This window comes from Phoca vitulina, unplaced genomic scaffold (genome assembly GCF_004348235.1).
Source record: "Phoca vitulina isolate PV1807 unplaced genomic scaffold, GSC_HSeal_1.0 scaffold1, whole genome shotgun sequence".
Classification (NCBI taxonomy): domain Eukaryota; kingdom Metazoa; phylum Chordata; class Mammalia; order Carnivora; family Phocidae; genus Phoca; species Phoca vitulina.
The window spans coordinates 86,949,921-86,964,920 of record NW_022589704.1 but is presented as its reverse complement, the minus strand read 5'-3'; the positions used below and the strand labels follow the sequence as shown (position 1 = coordinate 86,964,920).

Genomic DNA, 15,000 nt, shown 5'->3' with positions numbered 1-15,000 from the left:
TTCCCAAATTAAATGTATTTAACTATAGTAACAGTTTTTATGGCTACCTGTAATATTTCTCTCCTCACAATACTGCATGTATTTTGATATATTGGTATCATCTGTTTTAATTTTCCCTCCTGTACAAAAACTGTTAAGGAAATATTCTAGTAAGAAGATTCAAACAACATGCAAAAGATGATGAGATCTGGAGACTTATTAGATGTGTAACATTAGGTAAATTTTTCAACTATTCACTTCCTCTATTTCTTTTTCTGTAAAATGAGGATAGTACCTGCCTCATAAGATTATTTTGAAGATTAAAAAGAGCAATCTTTTTAAAGTAGGTAGAACTCTGGTTCATAATAAATACCCCATAAATGCCCAATTATACTTTTTCTTTCTCTGTAAATGCTCACTCCAAAGCCATTGATAACTTATAATTCACTGCCTTAGCACCACGATAGATATGTAATAATTCCTTTTTATATGTGTATTGCATTCATGGTTAATGAATGGATAGATGGGTAATTTTACCAATCCCCAATGGTTTCAACTACTGACGGTCTCTCTGTTTTTAAAACCTCAAATTCAGATACCTTTTCTAAAATCCAGTCCCATATTCCTAACTGTCTACTAAGCGATTCTACCTAGATGTCTCCGGTATCTCAAGTTCAGTGATTTATAATGGAGTGTATAATGTCCTGCCAAACACACATAAAACCATACACACACACACACACACACACACACACACACACCAAAGAGAAACACGCAGATCTCTTACTCTGTTACTTCCTATTTCAGTGATTACACCCCAATCCACTGAATTACCCAGGCAAGAAACAAGAAAGTCACCCTCTTATCCCTTCCCCTATCCACCCAACATACTATAGTTATCTTGCCCTGCTGGTTCTACTGACTTAATACCTTTCAAATTATCCTCCTCTCCTCATCTACACTGGCTTCCCCCAACTACCTCAGTTGGAATGAAGCCAGAGATTATAGCCAGGTTTCCCTACTTCAAGTTTTTAGTATTAGAAACCATTCTTTATGTTCAATCAAAATCATCTTTTAAAATGAAATCTCATTCTGTAACTTTCATTCAAAGTCTTTGAGGGGTATCTGGGTGGCTCATTTGCTTAAGCATCCAACTCTTGGTTTTAGCTCAGGTCATGATCTCAAGGTCATGGAATCCAGCCCCACGTCCAGCACTGTGCTTGGCGTGGAGTCTGCTTGAGTTTGTTTCCCCCTCCCTTTCCTCTTTCTCCTCCCCACCCAATTCATGCTCTCTCTCCCTCTCTCTCTTAAATAAATAAATAAATAAAATCTTTTTTTAAAAAGACCTGTTTAATCTATAATAGTTCTTCTAAGCTCAGATTAAATATAGCCTTCTCTTTGGAATCTTATCTGTCCCATAGAGGATTTACTAGGCCTAGCTTAAATTCATTAACTTGAAGAGGAAAACATTTTTTTCTCCTAAGCAAAGTAAACAAAGTATACAGTGCATTGCAAAGAGAACAAAGTAACGTACAGATAGATCACTATTTACCTTTGGGAAAATAGGAGTCCTCATACCACCAATAAAAAACAAGCAAGAGTAGGAGAAACATTATTATAAATCTATCATGGGTCAGGGTCTCTGGTACACACATTAGTATTCATATTCTATATTATTGCATTTCATTTACTATTATGTCTTTGCTGTACGGGTTATTAGCATTCATGTAAACTATAGTTAAAGGAACCACACTTCATAAATCCAAGGTATATATGTTGCCCCTGCAGCATCTCAAGGATAATATTAGAAATTTTAACATTAAAACACAAATGTTATCACTAGCTATAATCAATATGTTTTGATACTCCAAATTAAAGAAACTGAAGATTGGATTTCAAATACTTCCTTAATGTAAAAAGGTGGCAGAGAGAGAGAGGGAGAGGGAGGGAGAGAAAGAGAGATTCTCTCTGAAGGGAGAGATTAGTAGAAAAAAGTAATTTACAAAGAATTACACATTTTTAGTTGAAACTTTTTATTCCTCTTATTAATATGATCCAAGTCCTTTAGAAAATAAATGAAAATATGTACTTATTAGCACACAGCATAGAAACATTTGCTACATAGAAACACTGTAGAATGAAATTGCATTTTATCTGTATAGTGCAGCTGTCCTTAGAATTTTTTTTCCTTCTAGTATCCAAAACATAATGAATGAGCACCAAGAGTGCTCCAGGAATGATTTTCTATATAATGCCTATGAAAGTGTGAGTTTTAGCTACGACTCAAAGTAGTGAAACAACAATAAAACAAAAAAGGATATATTATTATAGGGAGAGATTAAAATAACTTTTTAAGTAACCATCTATATACACACAGAGACATGGACGAACAGATCGAATTAACAATAAACTGAATGTCCACTTGCTGTTAAGTTCCCTTCATTAAGCTATCTACTTTAATGGATCTCCTTTATAATATTGGCATGGTGAGAGCAGATTAACTGAGTTAAATTAGAAATGTATGCAGTCATTTTTGAGAAACATGATTTTATCACCAAGACTGAATCATACTCTAGACAGTGCTAGACTCCTTGGAATTTTCCCAGGTCATATACAAGTATTGAGTGTCTACATGTTGTTCAGCCGCAGTATTTTAAAACATTTTCCCAGAATACTTCAGGGCTGTATTTCCCCCACTGTCAATTGATGTGTGCTCAGGGAATGCAAACTAATTACCCTAAGCAAAACATAATTAAGGAGGGAAATTTACTCCAAAAACATCACATAATACTTCCCACATACAAATAAAAATCATTTCTGAATTAGGTTTTGCATGATTCATTACGACTATGTACAACTTGTGTAGATAATGGAGAGTGGACTATATTAATTATTAATAATAGAGTTAAGATCAAATGGAACTATAAAACCTCACAAAAAATTCACTGAGATACTGTTTTAAAATATAAAAGCACATACACAATATATTTAAGTTTCTACAAAGCTCCATGCATATGGTTTGATACTTGGCAAATTTATGGCATGTCTGTGTGCAGGGGGTGTTGCTGAGAGTTTAAAAGAGGTTTTAACTAGAAAGTAGAATAAAATAGGTTATAGGTAAGAATTTATGTCCTTAAGGAACTTGACAAATCTTGATTGTACTGATTTTGAATCTTTACTGCTCTCTTTCATTAATACTACTGTTTCAAAGCTTGCATATAAATGTCTCAGATTCCTAAATTGCATAGTATTAATGAATTTTAACAAAGTAGAAGTTAATCTATATAAAAGAAAGTCTTTCCTATCCTCAATTCCCTCATCTTTAAAAGAGAGCTTCAGGGGCGACTGGGTGGCTCAGTTGGTTAGGTGTCTGCCTTCAGCTCAGGTCATAATCTCAAGGTCCTGGGATTGAGCCCCGAGTCAGGCTCCCTGCTCAGTGGGGAGTCTGCTTTTCCCTCTCCCTTTGCCCCTCCAGCCCACTTGTGTGCTGTCTCTCTCTCTCAAATAAATAAATAAAATCTTTTTTAAAAAAAGTTTTAAAAGAGAGCTTCATTTATTTAAAGGCAAGGACTTTCAATTTTATTTCCCTTTCCATTTTAATATCTAGCTACAATCATTCATTTATTCAAAGCAATTTAATAAGTTTTTACTATGTGTCACACAATACACATAGTGGGATACAGGATATAAAATGATGAGCAAAGACATACCTGATCTAATGATAAATTAGTTAAGAAAAATGTACTTGTCTGTAGATATCCACCAAAGAATCATCTATATAATTTCTTAATGCCCTAAAACTGCCAAGTGGGAAAAGGGAAGATATATAGGTTAAACCATAAACTTGTTTTGGTATTTCAGAGTAGCAGAACTTCTATCAAAGACAAATTAAAGAAGATGTACATGACACGATTTTGGAAAAGTTCATATAAATTCTATGAATTAAAATAAAATGCAACCTGCATTGGTATCTGCTATTTAATTCTATGGATACTTTTTCCCTTCCAGCTGAAAGCAGAGAATATTGAATTATGAGACACTACAAAATGTCTAAATAACGATACTAACAAAATTAGCACTTTTTCATTGTTTTTAGAAAATAATCTACTATGACTATTAAATTAGGCCAGCTTTAAAACCATATGAAATGAGACTTATTGGATAACCCTGTCAATATCTCTGTCATAGCATATCCTCCCCACTGTTACAATTTTAAATACTTTGTCAAATTCAGTTTTAAAGACTCAAGCGAAAGGTCCAAGGCACATCAGCCTAATAGACTTAGCATTAGGAAATTAGGTTATATGTTAGTTACAGAGGGGAGAAAAGTGCCCACATCTCTGGAGGTTCTCAGAACTGCTGCCTATGTGTCATCATTCCTGGAATACGGGCCAGAGAACATGGCACTTCCTGGACTCAGAAGAGCCAACCAGCTTACCAGAATTTCTGATCCCGCGATAAGATTCGAAGTTGTGCTTCTTGCAGACAAGATGTAAGGACTTCCAGGAACTGCCTGCCTTAATATTGAAAGATTTATTCAAGTAAAAAAAAAAAAAGAAAGAAAGAAAAGAAAAGAAAAGAAAAAGGAAAAGCTAAATGTCTTGGTCCTTCAACTTTTAAAAATATATGGTACACATAAAAATATTTTATGCGGCAACCACTAATAAGGAACAATGCGGGGATTTGAACCCAAGTTTCAAGTCGGGAACCTAAGCTTTTAACTACTGTACCTGGAAAATATCCAAAGGGAAATTTTACTAAACAGATATGGCTATAATGCTGTTTCACATCTAACAGTTACTTTGCACTAAATGGATTTTTACAAATTTATAAGAGGTTTTAACTAGAAAGTAGAATGAAATAGGTTATATTTTATATTCTAGAAATAATTCTCAAAAACCCACCAGTATGTATACACACACATACATACACCACGCATATATACACATACACACACAGATACAATGCATATATACAAATACTATTTGCTTATGAACCTATATAAACAAAGAATGGAGCACCCTAATGGGTGCTACCAAAAAGTCCTGATAAACTGTGGCTCAATCTAGATACCATTAAAATTTTCGAATATCACTTTGGATCTGATAACTGATAACAAATGTCCATGTCATTGAAACTAATCTTTCTTTTGGGGTAGGTGATTTTAATGATGTCCTCAAGTTTATTCTGTATTTTAAAAATCTTCCAATAAAAAAAAAAAGACTACATTCTATTCGTACACTCACTTATTAAGATTTCTCTCATGTTCTTTACTGAATAGTAGTTTATGTAGAGAAAATAAAGCTTTCTCATGTCTCATAAAGTGTTTAGGCTTGCAGCTGGTCAGGGGGTCAGAAGATGAAAAGCCCACTATTAATAAAACTAAGCAGAACACCTAGTTTCTAGATATTTAAAAAAAAAAATGAGTTCAGTTGTGTCCCACACAGTTGAAAAGATGGCTTTGATATTCATAGGGGAATGTTTGTTGGTGGTATAAGAAACAGAATAAATGCAAGGAAACAAGAGGAATTTATGTTTAACTATTGTGCAAAAGAGCAGCTCGCCAGAAATAATCTAATACTGAAACAAGGGCTTTCTAGAATTGAGGGCAAATTTTATTTGGTGTATTCATCAAAACTCTGGTTTCAAGTGCTGAATCCTAATTTAAACTGGTGAAATGGGATGATGTGAAATAAAATGATGGAAAATGTATTGGCTCACTCACTGAAATTCCAGAATTAGATCTGGGTTCTTGTACAACTAAATACAGAAGCTGCTATTATATGATCGGGAAGAACCTGGGGTCCACTCTCCTTTTCTCTGCTTCACTCTTTTCTGTTTTCCTCTGTACTGACTTCATTCTCAGATTCTACATCTTGACTCCTGGTAGCTCCAGGCTTTTCCCCTAACTTCCACATCCAAAGAAAAGAGAGCGATCTTCTCCCAACTGTTCCAGCATTATATAGTTTTTAAGATATTATCACAGTAGTGAGTCAGATTTGTCTAGGTTTGGGCCTCAATCTGACCTATTATGAGTTTAGCATCATAAATATCTAAGGTGCCTTAACTTTGTCTTTTTTTTAAAGTTTATTTATTTATTTATTTTAGTAATCTCTACACCCAATGGGGGACTCAAACTCACAACCTGGAGACCAACGGTCGCTTGTTTTTCCAATTGAGTCAGCCAGGCGCCCCGCAAAGTGCCTTAACTTCTTCATCTATAAGAAGACTAGTCTCTACCACCTAGGATTTTTGAATGATTAATCTATTCAAAACTCTTGAAAGAATTCTTGGCACATAAAAGCATTAGCTAGTAATATTTTTTTTCCAAATGAGCCTTTATAATCATTGACCTAAATTGGATCATACCGTTGCCTAAACCATTGTAGCTAGGATATTGGAATATTCTGATTAAATTAGATTAGAGTTACCCAAGTAAATTCCGGAGAAAATGGGTTTAAGGTCATTTCCACCCTGATCTATATTGTGTGGAGGTATGTTTTCACCAAAAAGAAAATTTGTGGGTTATTATCAGAAGAAAAGGCAATGGAGATTCAGTGAGCAAAACAGATATGTTTTGTCTACGTGAAATGATAAGGTGAACACGCACATGTAAAATATTATAAATGTCATTAAAAGTTTATTCAAATTTTAACTACTGGGCTGCATTCCTTCTAAGAAAAAAATGATAAAAAATTGTGTTTTTGTTTTTAGTTAGAAAAATACATTCCTTTTCCCCACCCCGCCCAGTGGCTGTAGATTTTTCAAACTTTCCCTTTATTTTATTTATCAACTAGAGTTAACTAGTAATATAATTCTTTTGCTTGGTTAACATTAAATGTTAATTCAAGGAATTTAATTTCACTGCTAAAATCTGGGGATTTCATATTTGTATCTTTGAATGTTTAGCAGTAATTATAGCCAGTGCACTTTATCTTTTTTTTTTCAGTGCACTTTATCTTAATACATATGTGGTTATATCTTTTCTTGCATCTGTTTTCTTTGTTTTGTTTTTTATATTCCACATATGAGTGAAATCCTATGGTATTTGTCTTTCTCTGATGACTTATTTTGCTTAACATCATACTCTCTAGCTTTGTCTACGTTGTTGCAAGTGGCAAAATTTCATTCTATTTTTATGGCTAATATTCCATTGTATGTGTGTGTGTGTATACATATGTATATACACACTACATCTTTATCAATTCATCAGTCAATGGACACTTGAGCTGTTTCCATAGTTTGGCTATCGTAGATAATGCTGCTACAAACATTGGGGTACATGTATCCCTTTAAATTAGTATTTTTGTATTCTTTGGGTAAATACCTATTAGTATAATTGCTGGATCATACTGTACTTCTATTCTTTACTTTTTGAGGAACCTCCATACCATTTTTCCACAATGGCTGCACCAATATGCATTCCCACCAACAGTGCAAGAGAGTTTCCCTTTTTCCACATCCTCACCAGCACCTGTTGTTTCTTGTATCTGTTTTCTTAACATTTATGGACACTGGAAGAGTTGGCCCACTTTATGCTAATCACAATAATAAAACTATGTCCAGTTACAAGGTTGAATTATATTGGAAGTCTTACCAGTCATTTCAAGTGTCATGTTTTTACTAAACAATTACAATTCTTGACTATATGATATTACAGGGTCTTCAGGGGAAAATAAAAAAGAAAAAGAAAAGAAAAAGAAAAATAGAAAAGTATATTCAAGTTGTTTCAAAGAGCATTATGAAATAGTATTTGGATATTCTTTTTCTTTTTTTTTCAGCTGACTGCTAGTCTACTGATGTAATAGTACAAATTAGAACTTAGTTTAGTGTAAAACAGGACTCTATCTTTGTCCATAAAACCCACTCTCCTGGATTTCTTAAGTTTGAGGAATGTGTTTTCGGTGTATGATGGCTACATAAATTTAATTAAGCCCACAAAGTACATTTGAATCTCTCCATACAGCATCAACTCCTATTTATTCCCCTTCTCTTTTTTCTACTTCCTAAATATTACTATTTCCAAAAAAAACTTACATTTCAAAATCCTACCATCTCAAGAGATATTATTCTCTTTCATTGCATTTTATTATATTTACCCATTGATCAAAAATGGAATAGTTAAAGGAGGTCAAGCTTAGATATCCTTAAGAATTATCAACTGACTGACTTCTGTTGTCAAAAAATTCACCTTACAAATCCTTTGTGTACAGCCCTGAGATCTCAGGGTGAGTCTCAACATTTGGTAGTAGATCTCTTGGTTTCTCCTAATCTGTTTTATAATTATTTCTGGCTCAAAATATTTTGGATTATTTCTGTCTTAGGGGCCATCTTATCTTTTCCACTAGTGTGCTTACCTTTATTCTGTATTGTATGACTTCAGGATTATAGGAAATCACCAGTGAGTGAGCCATCCACATCTTGAGACTTGAGATACAAGGACTACAGTATGATGGATACTGTTGGCTAGTGTCCACCACATGTCTGAGAAAGTATTTGAAGCCATACTCTAAACAACTGATATTTTGTTTAAAGACCAGTGATTTTTCAGTTTTATTTTTCTTTGTTTTTCCCATAGAGGTTTTTCTGCTTTTGACCCTTGGGTAAGTTGTCTGAGACTACTAGTTTTTCTTTGTGTCTGTAAGTTAGAAACATCCCTAACCGACTTATTTTTTCCAGTTTTCTGGGTATATAATTGACATATAACAATATATTAGTATAAGGTGTACAAGGTAATGATTTGATATATGTACATATTGTAAAATGGTAACAACAATAAGTTCAGTTAACATCTATCAACTTACGTAGTAATAATTTTTCTTTCTTGTGATGAAAACTTCCAAGATTTACTCACAGAGCAACTTTCAAACATACAATACAATATTGTTAACTAGGGTCACCATCCTGTATATCACATCCCCCAAACTTATTTATCTCATAACTAGGAGTTTGTACCTTTTGACCACCTTTCCCCATTTCTACTCTACTCCACATTCCCTGTTTCCGGTAATCACTAAACTGGTCTTTGTTTCTATGAGTTCAGATTTTTAGAGTCTACATATAAATGAAATCATACAGTATTTGTCTTTCTCTGTAGGTCTTATTTTATTTAGCATAATGCCCTCAAGATCTACCTATGTTGTTTCAAATGGCAGGATTTCTTTTTTTTTTTAATGGTTGAATAATATTTGTGTGTGTGGGTGTGTGATATTTATTTTTTATCCATTCATTTGTTGATGGACACTTAGGTTGTTTCTATGTCTTGGCAATTGCAAATAATACTGTAATGAACATGGGTGTGCAGATATTTCTTTGAGATAGTACTGTCATTCCCTTCAGATATGTACCAAGAAGTGAAATTGCTGGATCATATGATACTTCTATTTTTAATTTTTTTGAGGAACTTCCATACTGTTTTAAATAGTGGCTACACCAGCTGATATTCCTACACAGAGCATAAGGATTCCCTTTTCTCCACATCATTGCCAACACTTGTTATCACTGATCATTTTTTAAAAAGATTTTATTTTATTTATTTGAGAGAAAAAGAGAGAGAGAGAGCACAAGTGGGTTAAGGAACAGAGGAGAAGCAGGCTCTCCGCTGAGCCAGGAGCCTGATGTGGGGCTCGATCCCAGTACTCTGGGATCGTGACCTGAGCCGAAAGCAGATGCTTAACCCACTGAACCACCCATGTGCCCCTCTTATCTTTTTGATTAGTCATTCTAACAGATATGAGGTTATATTTCATTGTGGTATTGATTTGTGCTTCCCTGATGATTAGTAATGTTGAGTACCTACTCATATACTTGTTGACCATCTGTGTGTCTTCCTTGGGAAAATGTCTATTCAAATCCTTTGCCCATTTTTTTTTTTTAAGATTTTATTTATTTATTTGACAGAGAGAGACACAGCGAGAGCAGGAATACAAGAAAAGGGAGTGGGAGAGGGAGAAACAGGCTTCCGGCTGAGCAGGGAGCCTGATGTGGGACTTGATCCCAGGACACTGGGATCATGACCTGAGCCGAAGGCAGATGCTTAATGACTGAGCCACCGAGGCGCCCTCCCCATTTTTTTTTTTAATTGGATTGTTTTTTAGTTATTGAGTTGCATGAGTATTAACCTCTTATCAGATATATGATTTGCAAATATTTCCTTCTATTCCATAGGTTGCCTTTTCATTTTGTTGATGATGTCCTTTGCTGTGCAGAAGCTTCTTTAGTTTGATATAGTAGTAGCACTTGTTTCTTTTTACTTTTGTTGCCTTTACTTTGGTGTCAAATCCAAGAAAATTAAAAAAAAATCATTGCCAAGACTCATGTCTAGGAGCTTACCTCATGAGTTTTCTTCCACGATTTCTATGATTTCAGATCTTACATTCAAGTCTTTAACCCATTTTGAGTTGATTTTTGTGTATGGTGTAAGATAGTGGTCCAGTTTCATTCATTTGCATGTGGCTGTCCAGTTTTCTCAATACCATTTAATGAAGAGACTATCCTTTCCTCATTATAAATCTGTGGCTCCCTTGTTGTAATTTAATTGACTATATATGCATGGATATATTTTTCTGGGCTCTCTATTCTGTCCATTGTTCTATGTGTCTGTCATTATACCATTACCACATGATTTGATTACTATAGTTTTGTAATATAATTTGAAATCAGGAAGTGTCATGCTTCTAGCTCTGTTTTTTCTCAAAATTACTTCGGCTATTTGGAATCTTTTGTGGTTCCATACAAATTTTAGGAATATATGTTTTTTTCTGTTTCCATGAAAGATGCCATTGGAACTTCCATGGGGATCGCACTGAATCTTTAGATTGCCTGAATTGTATTGACATTTTAATAATATTAATTCTTCCAATCCATCAACCTGGAATATCTTTCCACTTATTTATGTCTTTTTAAATTTATTTCGTCAATATCTTATAGTGTTCAGATATAGTGCTCCCAGTACAGATTTTCCTCCTCTTTGGTTAAATTTATTCCTAGATATTTGATTCTTTTTGATACAATTATCAATGGGATTATTTTCTTAATTTCTATTTCTGATAGTTTGTTACCGATGTACAGAAATACAACTAATTTTTGTATATTGATTTTGTATCCTGCAGCTTTCTTGAATTTGTTTATTACTTTTATCATTTTTTAATGGAGTCTTTAGAGTTTTCTGTATAATTATCACACCATCTGCAAATAGAGACAGTTTTACTTCTTCCTTTCTGTTTAAGATGCTTTTTAAAGTTATTTTTCTTACCTAATGGTTCTGGTTAGGAATTCCACTACTATATTAAATAAAAGTAGCAGAAGTGGGCAAACTTGTCTTGTTCTTGTTCTTAGAGGAAAGACTTTCAGCTTTTACCATTGAGTATATTAGCTGTGGGCTTGTCATATATGGCCTTTATTATGTTGAGATATGTTCCCTCTATATCCAGTTTTCTCAGTTTTCTTTTAAATCATTAATGGATATTGAATTTTTTCGAATGCTTTTTCTGCATCTATTGAAATTATTGTAAGCTGTTTATCCTTCATTTTGTTATCACACTGATCGATTTGCAGATGTTGAATCATTCTCACATCCCTGGAATAAATCCCACATGGTCATGATGTATGATCTTTTTAACGCACTGTTGAATTTGGTTTGCTAATGTTTTGTTAAGAATGTTTGCATTTATGTTCATCATAATTTTCTTTTCTTGTAGAATACTTTTCTGGTTTGGTATCTGGATAATTCTGACCTCATTAAAAGAGTGTGGAAGTGTTCCCTCCTCTTTTAATTTGTGGAAGAGTTTAAGTAATATTGTTATTAATTCTTCCTTGAAAGTGGTAGAATTTACCAATGAAGCCATCTGATTATAGACTTTTCTTTTGGGGGGAGTTTTTTTATTACTTATTCAATCTCTTTATTAGTAATTGGTCTGTTCAGATTTTCCTTTTTTCATGATTCAGTCCTTGATAGGTTTAAGTTTCTAAGAATATACTCATTTCTTCTATGTTGTCCAATTTTTTGGCATATAATTGTTCATAATAGTCTCTTCTGATCCTTTGTATTTCTGTGGTAGTAGTTATAATGTCTCCTTTTTCACATTTAATTTTATTTATTTGCATTCTTTCTCTCTCTCTCTCTTTCTCCCTTTCTCTCACCCATACATTAGCTGAAGGTTTGTTTATATGGTTTATCTCCAAAAAAAAAAAAAAAAAATAGCTCTTAGTGTCATTGATCCTTTTATTGTCTTTTTAGTCTTTATTTCATTTGTGTCTGCTCTGATCTTTGTTATTTCCTATCTTCTACTAATTTTAGGCTTAGTTTGTTTTTTTCTCGTTCCTTTAAGTGTAAATTTAGATGGTTTGAGATTTTTTAATGTAGGCATGAATTACTATGAATTTCCCCCTTAGAACTGCTTTTGTTGCATCTAAGTTTTGGTATATTGTATTTCCACTTTCCCTAGCCCTCTTTGTGATAGTAAAGTAACTAGCCTTATATACTTAATGGTCCATTTGTAGTTGTAGCTCTTTATATCTGTGGCTGCCTTTTTAGGAATCGTTTTAGGGATTATTGATGTTTGCATTCTATATACCAGTAATGAAGCAGCAGAAAGAGAAATCAAGGAATCTATCCCATTTACAATTACACTAAAACCCATAAGATATCTAGGATTAGACCTAACCAAAAAGAAAAAGATCTGTACTCTAAAAACTAGAACATTTATGAAACAAATTGAAGATGACACAAAGAAATGGAAAAACATTCCATACTTATGGATTGGAAGAACAAATATTGTTAAAATGTCTATACTACCCAAAGCAATCTACAGATTTAATGCAATCCTTATCAAATACCAATAGCATTTTTCACAGAGCTAGAACAAATAATCCTAAATTTTGTATGGAACCACAAAAGACCTCAAATAGCTAAAGCAATTTTTGAAAAAGAAAAGCAAAGCTGAAGGCATCACAATTCCAGACTTCAAGGTATATTACAAAGCTATAGTCATCATGACAGTATGGTACTGGCACAAAAACAGACCCATAGATCAATAGAACAGAACAGAAAACCCAGAAATGGACCCACAACTCTGTGGTCAACTAATCTTTGACAAAGCAGGAAAGAATATCTAACAGAAAAAAAGACAGTGTCTTCAACAACTGGTTTTGGGAAAACTGGACAGCAACATGCAAAAGAATGAAACTGGACCAATTCTTACACCAGACACAAAAATAAATTCAAAGTGGATGAAAGACCGAAATGTAATACAGAAAACCATCAAAATCCTAGAGGAGAACATAGGCATCAAACTCTGACATTGATTATAGCAACTTTTATTAGATATGTCTCTGGAGGCAAGGGAAACAAAAGCAAAAATGAACTATTGGGATGTCATCAAGATAAAAGCTTCTGCATAGCGAAGGAAACAACAAAACTAAAAGGCAACCTTTAGAATCAGAGAAGATATTTGCAAATGACACATCTGATAAGGGGTTAGTATCCAAAATTTATAAAGAACTTATGAAACTCAACACCCAAAAAACAAATAATCCAGTTAAGAAATGGGCAGAAGACTTGAATAGATATTTTTCCAAAGAAGACATACAGATGGCTAACAGACACATGAAAAGATGCTCAACATCACTCATCATCAGGGAAATACAAATCAAAACTAAAATGAGATAACACTTCATACCTGTCAGAATTGCCAAAATTAACAACATAGGAAACAACAGTTTGTTCGGGAGGATGCAGAGAAAGGGGAAGCCTCTTATATTGTTGGTGGGAATGCAAACTCTGGAAAACAGTATGGAGGTTCCTCAAAAAGTTAAAATAGAACCACCCTACAATCTAGCAATTGCACTACTAGGTATTTACCCAAAAGATACAAAAATACTGATTCAAAGGGACACATGCACCTTGATGTTTACAGCAGCATTATCAACAATAGCCAAATTAAGGAAAGAGCCCAAATATCCATCAACTGATGAATGCATAAAGAAGATGTGGTGTATATATACAATGGAATATCACTCAGCCATCAAAAAGAATGAAATCTTGTCATTTGCAATGACGTGGATAGGGCTAAAGTGTTTTATGTTAAGCAAAAGAAGTCAGTCAGAGAAAGACAAATACCATATGATTTCACTCATATGTGAAATTTAAGAAATGAAACAGATGAACATGGGGTTGGAGAAGAAAGAGGTACACCATTAGCCAGACTCTTAAGTATAGAGAATAAACTGAGGGTTGCTAGAGGGGAGGTGGGCAGTGGGATGGGCTAAATGGGCAATGGAGATTAAGGAGGGCACTTGTGATGAATACTGGATGTTGTATGTAAGTGATGAATCACTAAATTCTACTCCTGAAACTAATATTACATGGTATGTTAACTGGAATTTAAATAAAAACTTGAAATTAAAAAAAATAACTTTAAAAAAATATAAAAGTCACATTATAATTAAATTGCTTTAAGCCAGGGATAAACAGAAAATTATAAAAGCAGCCAGAGGTGGACTTTGTTACGTAATTTTTACTACAGTAAGAGAAAAGAAAGCAACCAGAGAATAAAGATATGTACGCAGAGAAGAAAATATAAGAATAACATCATAAGTTTTTAGAAAAATGCATGCAAGATGGCAGTGGGATATATGTAAAGTACAGAAAGAAAAACAAAACTGTCAACTTAGAAATCTATATCCATCAAAAATATCTTTCTAAAACAAAGGCAAAATAAATATGTTTTTAGACATACAGAGGCTAAAAGAATTTATCACCAGCATTACAGAGAAAACCAAAAACATTAAAATAAATCTTTCAGGCAGAAATGAAATGGTAGGAGTTAGAAATACCAATCTCAAAAGGAATGAAGAGGACCAGAAATGATAACTACAAGAGTTAATACATACATTTTTAAAAATTATTATTCCAGTCAAGAAATGGGCAGAAGAAATGAACAGACAGTTCTCCAAAGAAGATATACAAAAGCCAACAGATACATGAAAAAATGCTCAACATCACTTGTCATCAGGGAAATA

The 15,000-nt window shown here is 33.6% G+C and overlaps 1 protein-coding gene across 9 annotated transcripts in view; it reads right to left on the bottom strand.

Annotated features, from left to right (window-relative positions):
* The window catches only part of LRP1B (LDL receptor related protein 1B), a 1,853,519-nt gene that overhangs the window by 861,693 nt on the left and 976,826 nt on the right, over positions 1-15,000 (bottom strand). The window contains exon 1 of one of the 9 annotated variants that reach the window (XM_032393320.1): positions 4,418-4,486. The exons of the other annotated variants lie outside the window; for them this stretch is intronic. The gene's annotated coding sequence lies outside the window, so the exon portion shown is untranslated. Of the gene's footprint in view, positions 1-4,417; positions 4,487-15,000 lie in introns of those variants that run through there. 9 annotated transcript variants of the gene reach the window in all.